The following is an 18,372-nucleotide window of genomic DNA, read 5'->3' as shown; positions in this document are numbered from 1 at the left end:
ATTGTTGGGATGATCAAATGAAAACATACACATAAGTGCTCTGAATAGAGTCTGATATACAGTAAGCGCCCAATAAATCTTAGTTGTTAATAATAATTATTTGAACTTGTTTTGAAGCTGAGGATTTTGGAGAGTGGGCACCAAGTTTGGGTCGATTCCAGATGAGATCAAGGGATGCGAAGCGAAAAACAAATTTCAGCAGAAGCAGGAAATTTAAGGTCAAGGATAATATAGAAATATAAGCCCATGGGGAGCTGAGGAATTTTGCGGACAGGGCTTTGGGTTTTGGTAAAGGTTGTAAATCCATCTTATCTAGATCTGAAGTAGCTGAAACTCCAGCTAACATCTGAGTTACAGAGCCAACCAGCATCCCAAGTTCACATGGCTCGTGATCATAGAGGGACGGCAAAAATGTTCCTATTGCCATGCCTGGAACTCAGCACCTGCAGCGACCCCAGGGTGAGCATTGAGGAGGCTGTCATGGAAGAATCTGTCCTTACTGCTCATTTCATATTTTACAGCTCGTTTTGATATGTGAGCCTTCCTGATGAAAACCAATAGCGTAGAAACTGGAATTATCCAAATTTTATAGAAATGGTTGCTGTGGTTTTATAGCTTCAAAATGAATGTAGCTCCAGGAGGAGGCCACCCAAACATATCCAGCACTTCTGGGCATCTTTACTTATAGAGAATGGAGATCTGATTAGCCTCAGGGTCATTGCTGATGGCCACAGTCCACCAGGATTTGATGCGGTCGGTGGTTTAAATTTCTCTCTTCAGGAGGAGGTACCTCTAGGGAATTACACAGCACCATCAGCAGCTGTTGTGTGGACTTAAACTGGATTTGGGTAATAGGAAAATGGTTTTATGAGTCAAAAAATGTCGTGTTGCCTCCTGTCTCAGTTGTCTGAATGCTGTCATCATTGTCCCCAAATTATTATCTCAACTTTGGTTCTATAGCAGGTTTTGTGTCTTGGAATGAATTTTTAAAAGCAGGAGTAGCTAATTATCCGTATGTATTTCCCTAAGGCTATAATGCCATGTATAAGTGCAGCCTGGGATGATGACTTGGAGTTAGAAAACCTGTGTCTGAGGGCTGGCTGCCACGTAGCTGGCAACTGGGCTGTCCCATGGATTTCCATATAGAGGCTTTTCCATCGCAAAGGTTTATATTCTCTTTTGAAATTCTCATACTTCTGGGAAAGTATCTTGAATTAAAACCCCCTCCCTCTGTATCTCCATCCATCCATCCATCCATCCATCCATCCATCCACCACCATCCATCCGTCTGTCTATCCAATCTATTCTTCACTGTTTATTATATCCATTTAAAAAGAGCAATTTCTGGGTGAGGAGGGCAGGTAGAAGAACTGGCTGAGATGTAACAAACCTCAGAGTATTTCTGCACTTGCCCTGGGCTCATGCCCATCTCCTGGTTTTTATGCACAGTCCCTGACCCTCCTTTGTATTTTTTAATTTTTTTAATTTCATATCTTTAATAGAGTATAATTGCTTTACAATGTTGTGTTAGTTTCTGCTGTGTAACAAAGTGAATTAGCTATAAGTATATATATATCCCCATATCCCCTTCCTATTGAGCCTCCCTCCCACCCTCCCTATCCCACCCCTCGAGGTGGTCACAAAGCTCTGAGTTGATCTCCCTGTGCTATGCAGCAGCTTCCCACTAGCTATCTATTTTACATTTGGTAGTGTATATACATCCGTGCTACTCTCTCACTTCGTCCCAGCTTCCCCTTCCCACCCTGTGTCCTCAAGTCTGTTCTCTACCTCTGCGTCTTTATTCCTGCCCTGCCAGTAGGTTCATCAGTACCGTTTATTTTAGATTCCATATATGTGCGTTAGCATATTTGTTTTTCTCTTTCTGACTTACTTCACTCTGTATGACAGACTCTAGGTCCATCTGCCTAATTACAAACAACTCAATTTCGTTCCATTTTATGGCTGAGTAATATTCCATTGTATATATGTGCCACATCTTCTTTATCCATTCATCTGTCGATGGACATTTAGGTTGCTTCCATGTCCTGGCTATTGTAAATAGTGCTGCAATGAACATTGTGGTACACGTATCTTTTTGAATTATGATTTTCTCAGGGTATATGTTCAGTAGTGGGATTGCTGTAACCCTCCTTTTTAAACTAGGAATGTCCTGGCAGAAGAACACTATGGTAAGGATATCTCAGCAGCGTCAGTTGCTCTCTCTAGGCATGGATTCATATATCTCAGCCTGGGCAGGCCGCTCCTGGATGGATTCCTGGTCCAGCCTGGACCATGTCCACCATGGCAGACTCATCTCATTCCAGTTCAGGGTCTAGGCATTTGTCATGGACTCATATGCCCCAGGATGGATCAGTGCCTCTGCTAGAGCCATGAAGTCTGACAGTTGATAGCCTCCTGGCAGAGTGGGTCTCAGAAAGTCTGCTTAAGCTGGGTGATTAAGCTCTGGTCATACCCAGCTTTGGGATAGGCTGGTAGACAGCAGGTAGCCTACATATCAGATTCATGCATTTTACATTCTGCACGTATTACGCACCCTCTGTGGGCCAGGCACTCTGAGCCACTGAATATCAGAAAGTGCCCAAGACTTCTCAATCGCCCCCACTCAGTTGCTGGAGCTCTGCACTCATCTGGAGGTGAGCCTGAAGGCTCTGCAACTCTTCCAGGGCCAACTGGGCACTTGTCTGGTGGGAGTGAGCTGGAAGGGGACCCTCAGAGGCTGAGCCAGAGTGGGATGACCGAAGAGTTGTACTTCCTGCTCCCGGCTGGAGTGCCAGGATCTGCAGAGCTTTGTTCTTTTGCTTCCTGATGGAAAGGACTATGGTAAGGTGGGGGAGGGAGTGAATTTCCACTCTCTTCATTGGGGTTAGGACAGTCTGACCTGAGCCCCTGCAGGGGCATTATGAGTCTGGCCTCTGCAGGCCTGAGCAGAGGTTCTGATGGGCAGCAGAGGTCAGGACCTGGGGGTTTGTGGAGAGGAGGAATGAAAGTGGCCAGAGAGACTAGAGACTAGTTCTCAGGACTGGAGAACTGATCACAGATGACGACCTAATAGAGGCAAAGTCCTAGGAGGGATGAGGACAAGTAGGATGGGTAGAAAGTGCGGGCGCAAGGCCCAAGACAAGGAGAAATAGGTTTGACACTCCTGGCAGGAGGGATTAGAGCTTTCCCCTTTATGTTCCCTGCATCTAGGGCAGCACTTAATACAAATGTTGGTTAATTTGAATTAAGTTCCGTAGCCATTCCTTAAATGTCTTTATATCATAAGGTGTATTAAGTTCAGCTGAAGCTGACGAATCACCACCACCCAAGACGTGAAGGACAGAGAAGAGACAGTCTGCATTGCCTCCTGCCACGCACGGGCTGAGCACTTTACATCATTAACCCATTGAAACCTTTAAAGAACCCCACAAAGTAGATAAGATCGTCCTCCTGTAGATGAGGAAACTGAGCCTTAGGGAAGTTATTTGCCCAACTTCACATGGCTATGATGTGGTGAGGGTGGGGCTACAATGTATGGGAATCTAGGATGGTTCGATTTTCAGACCTCAGATCTACTCCTCAAACTACTTCCGAAAGCTCTGTGGGGGCAGAAGTCATGCTTTGGCCATCTTTGTGGTTCTGGCACTGGGCCTGAAAACGGAAAGCAATCAATACGTTTTTGCAGAATGAATGAATGAGTGAATGATGAATGATGGATGAAGTTGCATCTTTGCTCATGAATATGTGTTTGGTGAGTTCTTGGCCATGGAGCTCACACATGTAGGATGGATGGAGACTCAGTTTTTGAGGTCTTATCAATAAAAGGCAGGGATCACATTTTCCCTTTCTTTGATGTTCTGTATTCAATAGGTGCTGCATTAATACCCTGTTTATAATAATGCTTCTGCTACCTGAACTCTTTCAGAAACAGCTGAGGTCTCCAAAAGATAATATCACATCGGTTCAAATCAGGGGAAGTTTTGAGCATTTGTTCAACTATTGGAGGAATACTTGGGACTTTTTTCCTTCCTTTATCTGACCCATCTTTATTGGCTCACAGAATTGAAAGATTACAAGATCATTTCTAACTGTTTCTGGGATTTACTGCTGCTCCTTTCAGGAAAGCAATTCAAAATCGGTCTATTCAAACACACGTTTTCTTCAAACAAAAGTTTATTTGCTATATATAGAAAAATGCCACCAGAGGACTAATTTGGCAGTTTTGTTGATTACCCATTGTAATGAGCATTATTACATAATTAAAAGAATTTTTTTCCTAACTGCCTTTCACTACTAATTAACATTTTATACATTCTTCAGTGGACACTTTGGGTTGAACCAGAGACATAATTATGTCATTTCTATGCGAAGAGCAGCTTATGAATTATTAATTAATATTAAATCTGTTGATTAAAGGCTAATTCATAAGTAAACGTATTACAGCTCACCAAGTACTGCTCTCTAGAAGCTTTCTTTTACAATTTCTGTGGTCCCTCATCCCTTGCTAAAGAAAGACATAAGCTGGCTACACAGACTCTAAGGAACAAGAGTACTCCATTTCCAACTCTGTCTGAATGTTTAACTATTATTAACTTTTTGCCTTCCAGTTGCTTTTAAAGTTGTAAAGCACATGCAGGGTGCAAGCAGGCTATGGAAAGCAGTCACTCACTTCCTTAAGTTTTTCTTAAACTCTAAAATGGAGAGCTGTTCTCTGGTAATACACAAGCACTCTGCTTCCTGAGACCACACCAGCCTGGTGTGCACTAAGGAATGAGGGTCTCCATAGTGTCTGGTGCAGCCCCTCCCAGGAAATCACTGGGACCCCAGCCAACCTTCATCTGGGCAGGAGTAAACTCACAGTACTGCTGAAGGGAAGTTGTCTTCTCAGGCACCTTGGGGCATCTCCGCTGCCCCTTCCTTTTAGGTTAATCTTCAAGCCCCAGGTCCTGGCTGTCAATGCTCCAACCTGGCACTGTGGTGGCACCAAAGCAGGCTGTGAATGCGCTTATCTCACACCATGGATGGCAGAGCTGTGGCCGTCCTTCTCTGGAGTAGTCAGCTAGTGAAACTGACAAGGCACCCATTCCTTAATTACACTTTATTTTAGGCCACGAATCATACTCCTGGTTTCCATCACACCTCACCAGGCTGTCTGCCCTGGAATTAGCATCCTTGTTTCAAATCACTTGCTGATATCTGTGGGTTATTCCTATTTCTGCTTTCTAAAGTTTACTTTAAGTATTGGGTTGACCAAAAAAGTTCGTTTGGGTTTTTCTGTAAGATGTTATGGAAAAACCCGAACGAACATTTTTGGCCAACCCAATAGCAAGATTTTGTCAGTTATTTTTGTGGGAGGCTATTTTTAAAAAATTAACAGCATAGATTCAATAAATCCCTGTCTGACTATTTTACTCATTTATCATGGGTTAACTTTGATCTGTTCCTTGGCCTGGCAGCTCTCTCTCTAACCTGAGTTTGCTGTCCTACATGCATGTTCTGTGTCTCAGTACATCTGTGTGTGTTTTGTTTCCTTGATGGGAAGAGTCACCTTCTGCTGCTTGGGTGGGGCACAAGCTGAGAATTATTATTGTAAAGTATTGTGTAGAGTATAAAGTATTGTGTTACTTTCCACATTGCTGTTTAACAAATTCACATACACACTCACGTGCTGGCAACATTAGCACAATAATATGTTTTGTGTTCATATGTATTTAGTAAAATGATCCACACCCAACACTTCATTAGATCCTCATAATACCCATGTAAGAGCAAAAAGTATTGTTCTTCTTATTTTATGCAGAATATGTTACAAAAAGGCTAAATGGCTTGGACATTGTCCTACAGCTATTTACTCTTGAAGGTAGGAATAGACCCTCGTCCTTCTATTTCACTGCTCTTCTCCGTACAGAAAATCCCATAAATCCTCACCTCAACCCTTCCCTACATATGCCACCTATCTGGTGAAAGGTGAACATGTGGGAGAGCCTAGTTATTAGACTTATGTTGATCTCCCAGTTCTTCAACGTGGTTGATTGACTCTTTGAGATAAAGACTTCTCCTGGCTGGTTAAAGTATAAACATCCCTAGAATGAACACTATATCATATTATCAAAGTCACTTCCCCTTGAGTGGTTGAGTTTAATGATTCCTTTCCCAAGAGCATGTTTTTCTAGCAGTGAAGAAAGCATCATCGGCCTTAGTCATACAAATTTGGGGGATCTAAGATGTCTCTTCACACTGTAGGTATAGAGCATCTAAATTCAGTATGGGCCATAAGTTATAACCTGACATAAGCTCGTTACAGAACTGAATGACTTGATCTTGTGGGAACACTGCTGGCAAGAAAGGCTTCACTTGAGACGTAATAACAGATGGAGGGGACCAAGCATGCTTTTGTGCTGACTCTGGTCACGTGTAATGACCCTTCTTTGTCTTCTTTCTTAACTTCCAGACAAATGTCTGCCTGGCTTCTGACTTGGAGAGCCAAGGCTTTGTCATTAAATTCCAGCTTTGGTCTGAGGACATCAGAACCCCTGGCTTTTTGACCAGGGAATGATGTTGTCCATCAGCCCAGTCTGGATTTCATGTTGCTAATCAAGTTCTGAAGTAAGAAGACTCTTCATTCAAGGGCAATTCTTAGCTCTCTGATCTGCCACTCTTCCAACTGTCACATTAGAGACTCTTATGCTTATAATTACACCTTGACATCCTGGTTGGGGATGCCTCTTACCCATAGGTCATGGCTTTTACCTGTGCTGCTGCTTTTCCCTACCTCATCCCCTTCCTACCCACGGACTGTTCAAGATGGGGACTTCAAAATAGCCCAGCTGAAACACTTGTATAAAATTTCAACAATTTCAGCAAAGGAAGACCTTGTGGTGGAGAGATATGGCCATACACTCTGCCCTTGGTTTCCATTTAGCTTTATAAAAAAATAGGTACACTGCTTCTTTAGATGCTCACGTAGCATCAGAATTCTACCTCTGTAGTTCCTGGAACTTAAAAGATGTTGTATAATTGTTTTTCCAGTGAATGAACCTGAAATCTACAAATTTCAGTTCCTTAGTGACCTAAAGACCCATCCTACCTCCATTGCTTTCTCCTCTGCCTTAGCACAATGCCAAAATGCTTCTCCATTGCACCCCTTCACCAGCCTCAGATCTTCCTATGTACCCTCAATCCTCTGGAAGGGGGTCTAATCCAGGGGTCCAGGACAGAGTTTCTTTCTTTCTTTTTTTTTTGCGGTACTCGGGCCTCTCACTGTTGTGGCCTCTCCTGTTGCGGAGCACAGGCTCCAGACGCGCAGGCTCAGCGGCCATGGCTCACGGGCCCAGCCGCTCCGCGGCATGTGGGATCTTCCCGGACCGGGGCACGAACCCGTGTCCCCTGCATTGGCAGTCGGATTCTCAACCACTGTGCCACCAGGGAAGCCCCAGAACAGAGTTTCTTTTCTTTAGCCTTCTGCCACTTTGCCTGGCCTGAGCTGTCCTGGCAATGTGAATGGAGTTTAAGCCCTGCCCCCAAACCCAGCTTTCAGGACTCTAGCCCATCCTGTTGTAGGGACTCAGAAGACTTTATTTCAGTCCAACCTTGTGCTATCCCTGGGAGATGGCACAGATAAGGAAATAATCATGAACCTGCAGAAATAAGACTCCGAAAGATTTACCAGGTATGATTAGAAGAAAAGCCTATGCTCTTCTAGAACAGAGCCCAGTATTCTTTACAAACTTAGCAATAGAACCAAACCCAGTGAGAATGATCCCTAGTGCTATTTTAATCCATTCTCCAGGCTTCTGCCTCAACAGTCTCCAGCACTGATCACACATTAATTCTTCTAAGATGCCTTCTTCCTTGTCCGTGATTCAGCTACATCCACGCTTAGGAGGAATCCCAGAGCTCAGCCTAGTCCACCTTGCTTTATACCTTCAGCTGGATTATCTAGTCCTACTCAAGGTGTTTCTGCAGCTCTGATGCACATCCAGGTGTAGTCCTGACTGCTCATGCTGCTGCAACTACTCAGGGCACTCGTGATCCAGTTGAGGAATGAATTATTTAGAGAGGGCTGAGCTGTTGTAACAAGATCCAGCAAAATTTCAGTGGCCCCAGAAATACAGAAGTTTTTATACCCTCATCCAGGGAAATGTTCCAGGTTAGTGGCTAGCTCTCCTCTTTGGGGGCCCAGGCTGGTGGCAACACTGCCATCTTCAACACCTGACTCCCAAAGCCACTTGCTCTTTGCTTTTCCCCACCCCAGAGGAAACAGAAAAAGAAGCATGGAGAGGTACAACCTGGTCTTAAGCTTCCACAGCCTGGAAGTGGCCCGCGTTGCTTTCACTCACATTCCATCGTCCAGTAGTAACATGGCTACACCTAGCCAACTGCAAAGGGGGCTGGGAAATGTAGTCCAGTTACATGCCCAGTTACATACAAGAAGAGGAACTGGGTTTGGTAAAGAGCTAGCAATCTCTGCCACAAGGAAGGAGAACACACACACGTGAAACTGAAAATCATGTGTCTGAGACAGGAACCCAGGGAAGAATAACACCAATTCTGAGTAGCAGCAATCTGTGTAGATGATCCATTTCCAAAGGCTTTATGAATGTATTTTGCTCTGATTATTGTGGTGAGGGACAGAGATAGTAGAGGAGAGTTCAGGTTTGGGCATATACACCCATTCTGTGTATCCATCCATCCATTCTTTGATTCAGTTAATTCTTTTGGAATACCAATAATAGGAACAAGCAAGCAGTAGATTGGAGTCAGAACACAAATAAGCTTGTCTGGAGGACAGGGCCCATGTTAAGGTTGTAACATGGAGAAGAAGCTTGTGAGGGTAATGGAGTAGGGAGAACAGATAAAAGAGCAAGGCCCCATGATGGAAATCAGAGTTTATATGACAGTCAAGAGGAGAGTTCTTTCTTATGGATCTATGTGTAGAATAATATAGAGAAAAATCAGAGGAATCTGGATGAGATGGAAGGCAACTGCCAAAAAATTAGAGATAAGGTAAAGAGTCCTGGATTAAGAGTGGAACTAAAGAAATAAAAAGGGAGATATCAATAGCAACAAAAATGAGCAGGACATGGTGACTGGTCTGATGTGGGAGGCGAAAAAGGATGAGGTTCTGAGCCTGGAGAACCTGGTACCACGGATGGAAGGAGAAATTGAGAGAGGATGGTGGCAAAGCAGTGCTTGGATTATTAATTTTTATATCCAAGTAGAGATAGTCCATGGTTAACTGGAGATGTAAAATTCAGGACAGGATGAGGAATTAGGGCTAGAAATTAGAGGCTTGGAGAGAACTCCATGTGGCGGGTTTTGAACATTTTATAGGACCTCAAGAAGGAGTATAGAGATAGAGAAGAATGACCATCTCAGGACTGAGCCAGGTATGATATACACCTGATGCTATTTTTGTGTCTGTTGAAATATTACAAAAGTGGCTTTGCCCAAGGAATTCTGACCCTGGGAATCCAGCAAGAAGCATAAGAAGCAGCTACACATTCCATTTTACTGTGTCTTTTACATGTGGACTCAAATGTTTTCTTAATTGAATGCCCTCATTTTTCTAAATTCTTCGGGAAAGGTTCAAGGGAGATAAGGCACAAGGAGGTGAAGTCATTTGCTTTTAGTTGCATGAGTTAATGGCTGTAGTAGTAATATAACTCGAGACCAAATCCATTAGGACAGTGTTCCCGAATCTGAGAATCGATAATCTATGGTTTCACTAAAGCAAAAGCATGTTGCTTCAAGACAAAGGCATGTCACTGTACTTCCTGGCACCATAAAAGTTATTTTAATATCGAAATTTTATCCTTGTTGTTCAGAGTGTCATGCTTTGCAGTATTATTGAGTGTTTGAGTCCTGAAAGCTAGCCCTGAGGAACCTTCCATGCAGCTGGATTTGGCTGTTTTAGTCTCAGGTCAGGCTTCCATTCATTTCATCTCTGAAATCTAATGATCTAACCTAATAAAATTATAAAAGATTCTAAACTGCTCTGCACTTGATCAGTTTAGTGCAAGAGAATTAAATCAAAGCCCTAGGTGTGCACCCCTCATCGCACAGATGGAATCTCACCCTGGGAGACAATCTTATTATTTGGTTACTTATTATTTGGGAGGCTGGAAGGTTGGGAGGGGATTGCATGAATTTTAAAAAATATGTTAAGAACCTAACAGGATGGGGCAGCTTTGTGGCTTTACTGGTGAAGCTTAGTGTAAAGAGTGGGGTTTGGGCTATAGGTAGGTCTGAGATCTGATCCACATGCCACTGCTTATTATTTATGTGACAGTGGGAGTTAGTGAGCCTCAGATTCGCCATCAGTTGAATTGAATTGGTGAACAGAACTAACATGGTATTGTTATTGTAAGGACTTTCTGAGATTTTTAAAATATATAAAGTTTTTTAGCATATACAGTCAGCCCTCTGCATCCACGGATTTGGAGTCCAACTGTACTATGCCTTTTGTATAGAAGGCTTGAGCATCCATGGATTTTGGTATCCGTTGTGGGGGGCATGTCCTGGAACCAATCCTCTGCAGGTACCAAGGGCCTACTGTGTAAACACACACACACACACACACATTTGTATATATATTATAGTAGTGTGTGTGTGTATCCTAGCAGTGTCTGTCACGAAAATTATTTATGTCATTATTATAATTACTAATTATTATATTTAAAATATTTTCCTTATATATTTTTTAAAAATAGCAGTGGGCCAAAAGAGTGGGGGGAAGTCTACTGAACACAGTGTGGAAATAGATTTGTTCTGCCTGCATCATAACAAGACTTTCAGGAAGCCAAAAACAGATAAATGTATGGTTATTACGGTGTCCTCCTAGAAGGGACTCAATTGAAAGGACATAGCTCTGGTGAGAGTTTTGAAGGGTAAATGTCACTGAGTGAGGTCCTGAGAAGACTTATAGAGATAGTCCACTTCATGCCTTACTCCAAGTGAAGAACAGAACATGTCTTCTTGGACTAGATTGGGATGAACCCAATATCATGAGAATCCCAGAGAGTCTTGGGATTTTTCTCCGGTGCCTGGCCTTCCTTTGCTGGCTGTGATGTGGGAGGAAAAGCTTTTTAGCAGCAGCCCTGGGTCAGGCAAGTCATTCTGATTCATTTTTGACAAAAATTCAGTTTCGCAACAAAATTTTCTACAAATATGGGATCTGTTAATAATCAGGCCTCCTCAGAAGTTATAAATTCATCCATTCACTGAACGTTTATTGATACCCTGCTCTGTGCCAGGCACTGGTGATGCAGAGATGAGACACACAGTCCTTCTGGCTCGCCAGAGCCTCCCAGCTTGGGAAGCTCCCAGGACACAGGCGGACGTGCTCAGCACTGCAATAAACACTACAATGAGGGTGAGCCTTAGCTCTAACTAAGGCCCACAAGTGGACAGCCCACCCAGTCCTGGCAGCTGGGGAATATTGATGACTGGCCTGTTCTTGCTTCATAGAAGAATTCTCTTAGAATCATTTCATCACTCAGAGCACTTATTTTACACATCAAAATCCTATTTTAGGTTTTTGGCCCAGAGCTGTTTTAAACAGTGGATCCTGTTGTGACTAAGCACTACCAAAGTAACAATTGGTATTATGAGGATACTTATAAAAGTGCTTTGTCCTTTCCGAAGAGAGAACTGTTTAGCATTGCAAAGAGAGGTGGTAGTGGTACTGAGCACTATTCCAGAAGCACTGTGCTTCTGGAAATGATAGAAAGTTCTGATTATATCTACAGGAGCTCCTTAACAATATATAGCTTCTGCAGTTTAGCTCCTCACTCCCAGTGTCCTCTTAATCCCAGTGCATAACAGTGGTTCTGCAGTTCATGCGTCAGGTACCCTTAAGGCTGCTGTCTGTGTGAAAGGCAAACTCTAGAGTTGTGCAGTGTACATCTTGTACAACTGAATATGCCACCCTCAATTCAGGCAGTTTCAAATTACCTTTGAAAGGTAATTTGAGAGATTTTTCTTTCCTCCCCGAACATGGGTCAGGGTTGATTATAAATATTACAGAAATGAGAATACATTTGAGTCTCCTTCTGATAATATGGAACTTATTATCATTTTTTTTTCATTATCTATGATCTGTATATGAGGACCTGGTTCACTTGGATTCACATCTGTGTTTTATCTCTGGGACTTTGGGCAAATTACTCCACCTTTTTGAATTTCATCTATAAAATGGGATAATAATAGCTAACATTTAATGAGCTGTCACCATATGTAGACAATGTTCCAAGTGCTTTGTATGCATTATCTAATTTAATGCAAAACACCTCAGTAACATTTTGTTGTTACCAAGGCTTAAACCTTGGGATCAATGTCTACCCAAGATCACCCAGCAATTAAGTGCAGGGCCCAGGACTTGAACCCAGATCTGTCTAGCTCAGATGCCTATGCACTTCACTATGCCATGAGCTAGTCACATGGATTGATATATTACTGTCCCCATAAAAAATGGATTTCTCTCTGAATTAACACATTGTCATTCTGGTTTATCGTTGTTTTAAGCCAAACATTGTTGATGCTCACATTTGCCTTGAGGGGTCTAGTTCAGGGAATAGGTTGCAACACCTCCTCCTGGTACTACCTTTGGTTTAATACACTCTGCAGGATCAACAGCTCTAATAGAAATTTTACTTTATTTATATATGACCATTTGTGTTAATGCTAACATATTTATTTCTCTTCCATTCTTCAAATGAGATTTGAATCTACTTGATATTTTTTCTCTACTGCTTGGGACAGTGGACAGTGAATTCCATGGACTTAAAATGCTGTACCTCTGTCTGAGTAATTAATATATTCTAGCTACAGCAATTACTGAACCTTTTGGCTACTCACTTTGTGTTCATCCAGTTGGATAGAACATCAGTTGTAGCAACTTGGGCTTTTCTAAATAAGGGATTAAAAATAATCTAATCAGTCGTCTGGGCTGCTTTCCCATGAAGAACAGGCATTGTAAAGTAATTGAGTCCCTAACAGTGTCCCTGGAATAAAAGAGGTGAAGACAAGTTGAGCTTGGGTTCCCATACAGATGCCCACAGAGCCTCATGTAGGACGCTGAATGCTCCAAAGCTAAACTTTGTGTCCAGGGCTTAAAGTTCAAGGCCCTTCCCCGGGCCAAGTCCAACACACTGTGCCAAATGGGTCATGTTAGATTTTGTTTCTCATCTTGATCTTTTTTTTTCTTAACTTTTTGAGTGACTTTTTTTTTTTTTTTTGTGGTACGTGGGCCTCTCACTGTTGTGACCTCTCCCGTTGCGGAGCACAGGCTCCGGACGCGCAGGCTCAGCGGCCATGGCTCACGGGCCCAGCCGCTCTGTGGCATGTGGTATCTTCCCAGACCGGGGCACAAACCCCTGTCCCCTGAATCGGCAGGCAGACTCTCAACCAATGTGCCACGAGGGAAGCCCTGCTATTAACATTTTGATGTATTTTCTTTTATGTGTGTGTGTGTGTGTGTGTGTGTGTGTGTGTGTGTGTGTGTGTGCATGTACACATACATATGTAATATGTAGCTATGAAATAGTATATACAGTTACGAAATGTAACAGTGTGTACAGTTACATAACAGTTATATATGGTATGTAATATATATCATAGTAATAGTATATACGGTTATATAATAAGAAATATAATAGTAAATATAGTTATGAAATAGTAATGCAGTTGTGAAACAGTATTACTATTTGCAAAAAATATAACAGCTTATATATAAGAATGCAAAAAACCTTTCACATTTATGAGAGTTTCTAGCTTGGGTTTGTAGTGTCTTGTTTTTGTGGTGGAGGCATTTGTTTTTGTTCATTTACTAGAGTGTTGAGGAGCCCCTGGGCTTCTATCCTTCCAAACCTTAAGAAGAGGCTGACAGCATTATTGATCACCTGCCTGTCACAGTGATTGGCCATGTTCTGCTCCTGCAGCATTTGACCATTGCATTTCTATTGCTGGAAGCTGCACTGATCGCTGGGGATGGCAGAGCGTGCATTTTGTCAAGTTCATAACTCACCCAAACCTCCTGGGTTCAGCGTTTTCACCTGAAGTGGAAACTTCTGATGTTCAAGCTAATTTACTCTTAAAATAAAAATGTTCTGTTTCTAAGAAAAAGAACTCAGAAAAGCCCTTGCAGATGGCTTTCAAAGGTATCAAAGAGTTTATGTCATACAACATTTAATGACTTAAGTAGAAAGGAGTAGTGGCATAAACATCTTCCTTAAATTACTTGGCTTTAAAACTGGAAAGTATTTGGCCAAAAAAAAAAAAAAAAAGGTTTGCATTTTCCTATACTTGGGGTTTGGAAAATAACTGTAGGCTCCTCAAGGAATATAATCTGACCATCCAAACATGATCTGAACCTCAGAGCCTGATAGACCCCATTACTTGCCTTAAGAAATCATTTGCACATCTTTTAAAAAGACCTTGGCATTTCCATCACAAAGTTTTGTTGTTTATTATTATTATTCTTTTAATCCTAGAAAGAACATGGTTATGTTGAAATCTTGGAAATTTAAAGTACATGAGGTTTTTATTTCCCTGAGTCAAAATCTTCGTAATGAAATACCTGTGTGTGTTCTTCATTTTGCTACAGATTGAGATTCTATTTTCTAAAACAAGAACTGATAGCACTGAATGAAACACAGCCTAGACAATAAATTTTATGAAGCAACGAATCTGTTTACAGGTGCAGTGGTTGGCTACTGTGAATTTAGTGACTGACATGTAATATGGAGGCCAAACTGGGCTCAAGAGTGACTGAAAACAAGCCCAGAGGGAAGGACACCACAGAAGGTGAGCCAGACAATTCCATTTTCTGAGCAGTTGTTGAAAGTAAGGTCCTGGAAGCTAATAGTTTAGTGTCTAAAGGAAGCTGGGTTTTTTCTTCTTTCCTTTGTCTGCTGTAATTAAATTATTCCAGAGCCACATTTGCCCAAAGATAAGAAGATTTTAAGTGTGTATATTTGTATGTGTGGGTTATAGTGACATAAACAAGAGCGATCCTGCTGTGGAAGGTCTTTCTCTGGTAGATGAGCTTCTGACATCTTTTGAGCATTTTATTTTATTTTAATTGAGATGTAATTGACATATAACATTGTGTAAGTTTAAAGTGTGTTGATTTGATACACTTATATATTGTAATATGATTACCACTGTAGCATTAACTAACACCTCTATCCTGTCACATAATTATTAACTTTTTTGTGGTGAGAACATTCATGATCTCATCTCTTAGCAACTTTGAAGTATGCAATGCAGTATTGTTGACTATAATCGCTGTGCTGTGCATTAGATCTCTAGGACTTATTATTCATCTTCTAACTGCAAGCTTGTACTCTTTTGACCAATGTCTCCCCAATTCCCCCAACTCCCCAGCCCCTGGTAACCACTATTCTACCCTCTGTTTCTATGAGTTTGGCTTTTTTCAGATTCCACGTATAAGTGAAATCCTACAGTATTAGTATTTGTCTTTCTCTGTCTGACTTATCTCACTTAGCATAAGGTCCTCAAGGTCCATCCATGTTGTTGCAAATGGCAGGACTTCTTTCCTTCTCATGGCTGAATAATATTGTCTCATATATATGACAATCCTCTTTATCCATTCATCCATTGATGAACACTTAGATTGTTTCCATATGAGCACTTTAAAGTATATTTAAAACAAGTTTTGGAATTTAATAATAAACACTTTAACCTTACTTCTGCCCTCCAGAGACACTAAACGGAATGGTAGAGGTTCTAGAAATTGGAGGGATGGGGGAGAGAGGAAGAAATTCTCAGAAGGTCCAAGTAAAATAGAATAAGTCATTTAAGATGTAGTCACAACTCCAAATGTTGGAGAATGTATGGAGCCACAGGAGTTCTTACTGCTGGTGAGAATGAAAAATGGCACAGACACTTTGGAAAATAGTTTGGCAGTATCTTCAAAAGTTGAACATAAACTTGTCATATGACCCTGGAATATCATTCCTAGATATTCACCTAAGGGAAATGAAAACATGTCAAAAGACTTGTACATGAATATTCATAGCAGCTTTATTCATAAGAGTAAGAAAAACTGGAAACAACCTAGAATGTTCATCAGTAGGTGAATCAATTTTTTTAAAAAATGTATTATAGTCATACAATGGAATACTGCCTAGCAATAGAAAGGAATGTACTGCTGATACATGCAACAAAATAAATGAATATCAAAAACATTATGTTGGGGCTTCCCTGGTGGCGCAGTGGTTGGGAGTCCGCCTGCCGATGCAGGGGACGCGGGTTCGTGCCCCGGTCCGGGAGGGTCCCACATGCCGCGGAGCGGCTGGGCCCGTGGGCCATGGCCGCTGGGCCTGCGCATCCGGAGCATGTGCTCCGCGACAGGAGAGGCCACAGCGGTGAGAGGCCCGCGTACCGCAAAAAAACAAAGAAAAAACATTATGTTGATCAAAAGAGGACAGACAATACAGGCTACATATGGTATGTTTCCATTTAAGTCAAACTCTAGTAAAGACAAGTCTAATCTATAATAGATGCAAGAGTGGTTGTCTGGGGATGGAAGTGGAGGTAGGGATTGATTGGGAAAGAGCACAAGGGAGCCTGTTTGGAAATTTTCTACATTATGATTTATCTGGTGGTTACATGAGTGAGGAAATTGATCAAAACACACTACACCGTACACTGGAATGTGTCTATTTGTTACATGTAAATTGTGCCGCAAATAAAATTGATTTTAAAACTTTAGTTACAGGAATTAACAAAATGATGATAATGTGGTTCAGAACCACTTCACTGTGTTGCAAGTAATTATGGCAAGAAGTGAAATTACTTCAGAGTGGTTTTAGAAAGTGCTAATATGAGGCTAATTGCTCTGTCATCAGTGAGTGAATTGTTAGATGTTTGAAGTCCCTGTAAGGGAATTCCCTCTATTTTTCAGGTGAACCATGCACACATAGACATAAACTAAGATGAGATATACAGGGGAGAAGATTAAAGTGAGAAACTCCTTATCCTAATTTCTAGCTTTCAGTTCAACAGTTTTGTTGGGCTAATGTTTATTGGTTCTGCCAGGTAAAGGGTGTTCTAGGATGAAAACACGATGCCAGCACGTTAAGGGTGAACAAACAGTCTAGCAAAAGACCCAGTGATCTTATCAGGGACTCAGCACAGTGGGCTTAGTTAACAATGATGATAACAATAATAACTACTGTTTATTGCGTGTTTACCTTGTGGCAGGCATTGAGCTCCATGATCGACATATTATCTCATTTAATCTTCCCAACAGCTTTACAACATGGGTGCTGTTAGCTCCCTGTTTTATAGAAGATGCAGCAGAGGTTCAGAGATGTTAAGTAACTTACCCAAGATTACACAGTTAATGAGTAGTAAATGGCAGAGTTGAAATCTGCTCATAACCATTATGTGGTAGCACAAACGTGGAATATGTATAATATTAATGGAGGATGATTATTTGACTTGAAGGGTTCAAAAACCATTACAATTTGTCCAACCTGATCAGACCCCTCTCAAATTCCAAGTGGCAAGAGAAGCACGGTTTTCCTCCCCAATAGATACTATTGTTACCTTGTCCAGCTTCTCTTAAAGACTGTCTTTCTGGACAAAGCCTGGGCTCTCTTTAATTCCTTACACTGACATTCTTCCACCAGGGGAGCCTGCAGAGCTGAATAATGTTCTTGGATTTGTGTCTCTAATCTTGTCGCTGATCACTCCTAACTTTTCCTGGCAAGGCTCCTGCCAGGCTATTTCAGGAAACAAAAATTCATTACACACATCCTTATTGATTTTCCCTCGTCTTTGCTTATTACTGAAATGCTTTTCCCTCCATCTCTTGAAGAAACAGCATTGCAATTACTGGAAGCTTGCTCTCCCAGCAGCCTACCCCCAGGACCAGAGGGTCTTGCTGTTGTTCCTAGGAGGGGTGGGCGGAGGGGCCAGAGCCACACGTCCCTACTCTGCTATCCTCCAGGAGTGAGCTGGTTGACTGCTTCATTCTGAAGTTGCTCCTAGGTGACTGACTTAGTAATATCTCATCAGGTAAACACCAGAACCGTGTCTAGTGATTGCCCGAGGTTACTGGTTTCCTTTCTCAGTAGTTTTGGGTGTAAATGCTGCAATGAGTATCTCGGAAAAGCCACCCAGCTTTGGTTGCTATCTCAGGAATATTTGACTTACCCAGGGGGTCAAAAGAACAAGAGAATCTAATTTTTATTGAATGAATTAATACATTATTGAAAATATTCTTATTGAGTACTTATTATGCGCTAGGCTCTGGGGACACATGTGAGCAAGACAGCCGTGCTCTGTGTTCTCAGGAATTTTATAGTCTGGTGAGGGATATAAACAACAGCAAAAACAATA

At 41.8% G+C, this 18,372-nt stretch overlaps 1 long non-coding RNA gene across 3 annotated transcripts in view; it reads left to right on the top strand.

The window, feature by feature from the left end:
* Positions 1-18,372, top strand: part of LOC307182552 — a 209,259-nt gene that overhangs the window by 135,253 nt on the left and 55,634 nt on the right. For all 3 annotated transcript variants that reach the window (XR_013827192.1, XR_013827193.1, XR_013827194.1), the window contains exon 3: positions 14,699-14,805. This is a non-coding gene — a long non-coding RNA (uncharacterized lncRNA). The remainder of the gene's footprint in view (positions 1-14,698; positions 14,806-18,372) is intronic.

The sequence above is a fragment of the Stenella coeruleoalba genome, assembly GCF_951394435.1.
Source record: "Stenella coeruleoalba genome assembly, chromosome: 2".
Classification (NCBI taxonomy): Eukaryota; Metazoa; Chordata; class Mammalia; order Artiodactyla; family Delphinidae; genus Stenella; species Stenella coeruleoalba.
This window is presented reverse-complemented; position numbering and strand designations above follow the sequence as displayed.